Raw genomic sequence first — 8,132 nt, 5'->3', positions numbered from 1 at the left:
CTTCATGCAGAACTTGGGAGAAAAACAAAATGGGAAAGCAAGAAAGAACGAAAGAGAAGGAAAGGCTTGACAAAAAAGGGAAACAAACTAGATGAAAGAGAGAAATAAATATAAAAAAACAACAACAACAAATTCCACAAACTAAAAAATGTTGCTTTGGTGTGACATCATTCAGTGTTTTTATAAAGGGTGCGTGTACAGCTTCCTCCGATCATCTTGTGTCTTTGTATTAGGCATCACGAAGTGGAAGAGAGCGAGAGAGACAGGAAGACGTGGCTAGGCTTCTTTCAGAGTGTGCACGGCCCTAAGCGTTGGCGTCCGGCTGTATTTGGTCTGTTGAGATCCTGAATCCGGTTTCTCCATGTCTGTCTTAAAGAAAGAAAAAAAAAAAACAATATACATTTTCTGTCCGAACTGCACGCTTACCCACTTGTTGTCATGCTTTTTTATTATTCTTTTTTAAAAAGATTTTTAATTAAGGAAATTTAAGTTTGTGGCAAGCAATCAAGAGTTTCCAACTTCTGCAGAAATGAAGGCAGAAATGAAACCCTGTGTGATATGAAGTACATCCTCATTAGTAACATTGCTATGCGAGTTCTCATATTGTGGATGGAGATACCTTATGTGTTTTATTATCAGGAATGGCTCTGGTGTGGTGGTGGGGGATTTAAGGGGTAGTAGATGGCTTCAAAGGGACAGTAATGCATATAAAATGGACAATATGCCCAGCTTGGCCTTTCTATTTATTTGATATAAATTGAATTGTATGAGGTTAAATGATTTTCAGGATACAGATTCCTAGCTTAAAGGAGGTGGGGCTTTGCACCAAACCCCACCTGGTCTCTTCTGATTTGTAGCAAAGCAAATTGATTTGATGGTTTTGAGATGAGTGTTTCTGGCAAAAGCTGGACACCGTTACCTCACGCGCCATTAAGAGAGCGTTTGCATAGGTTGTTAATAACGTTTTATATCCAATTCAGATAAGAGTGTAACACCAGGTACACAAGCACCAGCTAGCTGCTGAGGTCTACAGTAACAGCCATCTCTGTCAATGCTGCTTGGTAACCTAGCAACAGGCATTGCTTAGGAACTGCAATGCATTTGAGATCACAGTTCTAAAAATAATATTTTAGGATGTTGTGATCGTTGGCACGCCTCTGTTTTATTAAGTTTGTCATCAGGTGGCGTGAGTGCACTCGTTTTAAGTTGTAATTACAAATTGCTTGAAATACTGTAATTTTAAACATTTCAACTAAAATTCTAATTTATGGAAACAATTATGAGAAATGAAGAAGATTGTATTTATACAAACAACATGCATGTGTGGGTAAGAATGAGTATACAATGAGCAGCAGAAGAAATGGCATTACTACCACACTGTAAATGAAGTGTCTTCATCCTCTTGGCCAATCAATGGCAGTACTGTGATTTTTGTTTTATAAATCTGTATTTCTTTTTTTGTGTTTTTGTTTAATCCTAAATTGGAAGTCAGTGTTATGAGGGGCATTTGGTAAAAAGCATAGCATTGCAGTGCCCTCCTGCTTCACTTTATCATCGAGGTTTGCAGACATATGATTTTTAATGTCGATAGAGACAGAATCTTGGTTTCGCTTCTTCCTCCACGTCGTCCCCTATACTAACTCCATGCTGGGGCAGTGGTTGAGCTCCTAATTAACTCTGTGAATAATGGAAAGAAGTGCTCACCTGTAGCCACAGCAGTTAGTGACTGGGGGAGCCTGCGGTTGCTGTAGCCTCCTCATTCTCTGCAGTAAGTGTGGTTTTGAGAAGTATAGAAATATAGGAGGGGGGGTTTAAACAGTGGTCTTGTTTGCAGAGGAATGGAGAAATAAAATAGGTTTTGGAGGGTTTATTTTAACACAGATTAAAATACTGTCATCATTCAGTGTGTAAACCTGCAACTGTTTCAGTTGTATTTTTATTGTATTGCAACAATGTTGATTAGGGGTCATTCAATTAATAACCCCTGGGAGATAAACAGAGGGGTTAATTTACATAAAATAGACCTTCTGTTATACAGTGAGAAGTGACTCCTGGATTATAGCCTTCCTCACTGCATTTTTAAACAGCACTGTGTCTTCTAAGAACTCAGCAACGCATGACTAGGTAATTAGTGTATATAACACAAATTTAAGATGGCAGTCAAAAAATATATTTTATTTGACTTTGAAAGGGATTTTAAAATGACCTTATCTTTTCTAGACCAGATATTCAGTTTTTGGACCAGCATTACAAAATCCATGAAACAGCGTTACAATAGTGCTGTTCAGTACCACTGAGTAGCTTGCAGAGAACAGCTGAATAAAAACACTAAATCCATCCACCTAACATCCCAAAGCCTACACAGTAGTGAGTATTATGAGGCCAGCCATAGCTATTTTTTCACTGAGCTAATGTTACTGCAGCCTTTAATGGTAGGAGCTGGGTTCAAATGGCCATAGCAAATAACTTGCATGCTTCAACTGTTCATTTCAGCACACAACATATTTGGCTTCCAGAAAGCAGTGCTATAGTTGTATGTAACATTGTGCCTGAGGTAAAACCTGTCATGTTTTGGCTCCTGCCCAATATGGCTTTATATATAAAACTAGCTGTTCTGTAATGGGCAGGGCAGATACGCAAAAGTTTAGCACTGAGCCATTGCAGCCCACTACCTTGCCATTCTTAACCACGATAAAAGGGAATATCCTGAAACTCTAAAGTAATTTATTTGTATGTTTATTTATTTATACGTGTCTTGTAAATATTAATTTATTTATGTATTTATTTGTTGATTGATGACCATGTATAAACTAGGTCATTATTAATAATAATAATAATAATAATAATAATAATAATAATAATAATAATAATAAACACAGCCCAGATTTCACACTGTGACTTTTCCATGTGATATTGACACAGAGCCAATACTAGGCCATATTTAAAACCTTCTTCAAGCAATGAGTGGAACTTGTGGAAATCTGGACACAAACAATGGTACCAAATGAAAGTTCTTCAGCTCCAAAGTAATATGAACTTTTTTAATACATGAATGACATTGTCTGTTTACAGTGTTCTGTAATTTGTCCTTTTTACTATTCTACTCCTCTAGAATGGCGTTTTACTTTTACAAAAACGAAAATAATGTAACTATGTACTGTAGTCTTAATTCTATGAAGATTCATACGATAGCAAATACAGGGACTTAATTCAAGTTACTATGAGCATGCTACTGTAGTATTCTGAATAAAATGCCCTATGACTATCCAACAAGAGAGGTAGTGGGAAAGTGGGAGAATTGATTTGAAGCTTTTGTTCTTTTCATCCTTATCCATACGGCCACTCATCAGCCATTGCAGCCCTAAACATTATTAATAGGAATCACTAAAGCAGTTACTGTTGTTCTGCGGTCTGTATGTGTTACGCAGATCCATTGTTACTTTTCTTTACAGTGTGTTTTTAATAATAAAATGGTTTTGCTGTGGCTGATCAACTGAAAAAAAACAAAAAAAAAACAGTTGCATAACTTTTTATGTTTGTTAAATATTTATTACATAAAGATAAAGTATATAAATATATCTATATCAAAATTGTAAAAATGATAATGATATTAATAGGGGCATGCGTACTGGGTGAAAATAACCCTTGTTCCTGTGTAGTTTATGGTTTCTGCCAATTTAAAACAAGTTGATCGACTGTAATGAAAAACACCTTTATTAGCAGCTAATGCAAAAAATTATTTCCTGCATGACGAAAGCCATAACCCACTTGGAACTGCACTTTCTTCGTGTGTGTGAAATATTTTTGGCATATACACTCAGAACCATTATATTGGTTTGTTAGAGTATAGTGTATTAAATTGGTGTGTGGTTTGCATTGGAAAACTGCATTGTAGTTTATAACAGCGCACCGCTTTTCTGAATCATGAAACAGGTGCGATAAGTATGTGTTTTTATCAGGTGTGGGGTAACCTGCAAAATAGGGCAGCATCCCTTACCCAAAGTACTATCTAAGTACTGCTGCCACTAACACAATGATACAGTTTTAATTTGACCCCACTATCCTTGTGGCAACTTTTAAAAAAAAAAGTACCAAATAAAAAAACAAACGACTGGAGATAACTGCACACACTTGCAGGTTTTAAGGATAGTCCTAGTGTATGTTTTCAGATAAATGAGAACATTGTAGTACCCAATTATATTAGCGACCTGTGTCCTACAGTCATTAGGTACCACCTAAATTGCTGGGATACTGCTACTAGTTATGATACAGCAGAGGAACAGCTGTAGTAATGTAGCAATACCTTTAGTACCTTTTGGTAAGGGAGATAAATGCACAAACCATCATCACATTACCATTACATCCCCTAAAACTTGTCAAAGTATTGTGTGTGTGTTTTTATAATGTATTTTGCCTAAAGTTGGATGAAAAAGTAACGTAACTAAGTTAATACTACAACTTATTAGCAACCTGCTTGCAAATACTACACTAAAAAGGTTAGATGGCTGAAATCTTGAGCCGTTTTTGCTTAGTAACCATATGGCTCCTGGCTCACCGGGCAGTTTTATTAACTCCTTCAGCAATGCATTCTGGTACTTGTAGTCCTGCATCCCAGTGAACCTGGGGACACATGGTCAAGGGCGACCCTGTTTCTTGCAATGATAAGTATTCACATTTTTTTTTATTTTTTTTATTTAAAGTAATAACTGCTACCCAACAGCTAACTCTGTGGGTTCACAGTGAGTGAGACACATGACAAAGAAACAGTGGCTAAGAAAGGCTGATGAAACCATGCCCAAAATAAGGTAGATGTAATGTGCTATTCAAACTTCTTTACTGGGGAAATGTTTTATGGTACACACCAGCATACGTTGCTGGTTTTGGAACAGAGCTGTACCTGGTACTAATGCCTCTATAAAACAACAGTTTTTTGAACAGCTTAGGAACAAAGGTAGGTCATGAAACCTCATGCTGGTGTATTATTATTATTATTATTATTTATTTATTATTTTTTTATTTAGATGGGACAAAAGTCATGAGTTTTGAATTCCTTGTTTTAATTCCTCCTGTAAATAATGGCGTTGTGACATTTGTTTAATCTTATTTTTATTTTATTTTATCTCCTGGCTGCAGTGCCTTGTCAAACAAGCGTTGTCGTTTTGAAATGGTTTGGTTGCAGTCTGCACCGTTTTAGTAAAAGTTGTACAAAAAAAAAAAGCAATTGTCTTGTTTCTTTACCTTCTCTGTGTTTTCCTCATTTTAGTTTTCAGTATTTAATTCAAAAGGACAGAAAGCTGATGCATTGATGGCATGGCTAATTTTTGGAGAGGATTCAAATAATAACTGTAAAAAACTAGTAAGAAAAATGTTAGGAAGGAACAGATAAAATTATTGCTCTGAATAGTTTGAGTTTTATACTGTTAAGAGTTGTGTTCTTCCCATGAACACAGTAATATCTGCCAAAACTGTTTGCTCAATATGGTGGAAGTCACATGATTCATTGGAGCCCCAGTGATTGGAAGGGAGTTCCAAAGCATGACTGCCCTCCAGTTTGTGTTTCCCCAATGGGTAATGCAAATGAGAGGTAATAAAATTATGAAGCCTGGATAATTACCCCTTGATGTGGTATTAAATGGGATCAAACCAGAGACCACCCAGACCAGACCCCTCTTCCAATAAGGCTGACCATTTGTTACCCCATGGCTCTTTTCATCCATTATAGCATGGACTCATCATAGATACAGTGCCTCCTTTACAAGTGTTCTAGAGATAGTGTCCACTGTGTATCAAGGGAGGCCCCTTAATACCAGTCCCTCAGGGGTAACGCACTGTAAGGCAGTCAGGGCAGGCCTCTGGTTTGTTCAAGAGATCATTTGGAACAGGGACTTGAGTCTCTGAGCTCTTAATAAACCCATGGCCTAATTTTGCAGTTAATAATTTTTTGTACTTACAGCACCACTCAACCACCTGATGACAGGATAAGGGAAAATACAGAGACTTTCCCAGCATCATGAAGAGGCACTTACTGTAAAGTGTTGCTGAATTGACTTGGTCTGAATGACAAGGCAAGTCTGCCAACAGTCACTGTCATACTTCACTTTCACTGTGAAAGAGTGTTCCCAGGGTATAAACCATAACCACAGCTTTCTCTGTTAGGCATGTTTTGGTTTCTGCTTTATAAAGAACCATTCATAAATAACAAAGAACTGGGGATTCTGAGCTATGGGTTCACAATAAAAATAAAGGGTTATATATAAAACTGTTGAGGTTCCACAGTTCTGTTAGTCATATTTGCTGCATTTATTTAACTGCAATCAGATGGTCCACAATTTATATCAAACACTTTTAAATCGCCACTCCCACTACAGGGGACATGTCAACATCAGAAGCCAGGCCAACACGAGCCTGCAAGAAGTTTTTATTTTTCTGGGTTTATACGTCAGGATTACTGCCTCGGATTGTTGCTGGTTGGCCATGACATAGAATATCACTTTGATACTGTTCCTGTGATACATCTATCCTCTATGCACATAGATATCATAGATACAGAAGCACCTGCCAATGGAGCAACTACCGTCAGCCCCTATGAAAGACTGACAGATCTGCTGTCTTACCCATCCCAAGATGCAATCAGAGTTGCAGATCAAATCCTTTTCAAGGTATTTGTTCAATTATGTGCGAATATGTTTCAGTGGGTTGAGGTGCTCTCAGTTTGCACAGCGTGCAGCTTTTCCTTGTGATAGCGATTCAAAAATCAGTTGTTTCATATATTAAACTTTTTTTTTTTTTTTTTTTTAAATAAAACACAAAATAGCAACAACAAAAATGTTTCCTTATTTGTATCAGCTGGCTATTTAGTTGCCAAGAATGGACTGGAGTTCAGAATAGGCATTAGAAATATTTTAAAAGCAGGTCATAATGGCCTAGGTTATAGTTGGGTTTGAATCCTTTGTGGAAACCCGTTCTTGGCTGTGTTGAATAATGTAAAGATGCGTCTGGATGCCCTACAAGCTTCTTGTTCTAGGAAGAACAGGTTTCGATCCCCGGTTACTACTAATATATTAATGCCGCCCACTTGGCTATTTTCCGAACTTCCCGTTAATCACCTGGTCGCATTTCTCAGAATATTTGGAAGCGCGCAGAGAAAAAAAAATACACGTCTGCAAAACCAGATTCTAATTATGTAGCGTTTAAAAGAATGTTCATAGCTGCCGTAATAAGTATTGTATTAAGGTTTTTTTTGTTCCCCGCTAACATTTAAAAAAGAATAAAACATTACTGGATTGTTTTTACATCAAACTCAATCCCTATTAAAGTGCAACAGCGCGTTGGTTTTCATGAATCAAACAAAGTAGATTCTTTTATCTGTTATTTTGTTGTTACCATTTGTTGTTTTTTGGGAGTTTTGTGGCGTGTTTACTGTTATGTTAATTTATTTTGTAAATGAAGCACAGCATGTGCATTGCAGCTTTATTTAACGCACTTAAACATACGGATGCAAACTAATTAATTAACATTTACAAGATACGGCACAATAACTGCAGAACGCATCTACTTTTACGTCTTCTGAAACACTCAATTTCATTCTGAAATGTATGTAAAATGTAATATTACCTCACGTGTGAATTGCGTCATTCCTTTGGGTGGAAGGGAAACAATAGAGCCATTATGGATACCGAAATGAAAATTCGTGCTTCGGCTGAGGGTGTTAATTAAAAATAATGTAGGCCTAAAGTTGTTTCTTTCTATGTTTTAATTAATTACTTCGGCATATACTTTGCAAACCATTAAAGTTCCAGACTTGCTAATTGGCCGCATGGCTTGCACGTGAAGACTAGTTAGGAGGTAACCTGTTCACAGGGTGATTATTACACCCTCAACAACTGGATTAGAAGTATGTCTACCCAATCTAGCACACTTTACAAGGAAAGCAGTCAGAATCTGACAGCGCAGGACAAACTCCTTATGAAATAACAGTTCACAGTTCTAGATGTACGAGGCGGCCTTTCTCTCTATTAAAGAACAGCATAAAAGGTAAGCAAACAAAACATCGTTATTTAGTAGTATTCTTTATTCCAGTCAAAGAAGAAATTGTAAGTAGGCCTACGAGGAAGTCTGCTATTTCTAACAAA

Source organism: Acipenser ruthenus, chromosome 22, assembly GCF_902713425.1.
Source record: "Acipenser ruthenus chromosome 22, fAciRut3.2 maternal haplotype, whole genome shotgun sequence".
Lineage (NCBI taxonomy): Eukaryota > Metazoa > Chordata > Actinopteri > Acipenseriformes > Acipenseridae > Acipenser > Acipenser ruthenus.
This window is presented reverse-complemented; position numbering follows the sequence as displayed.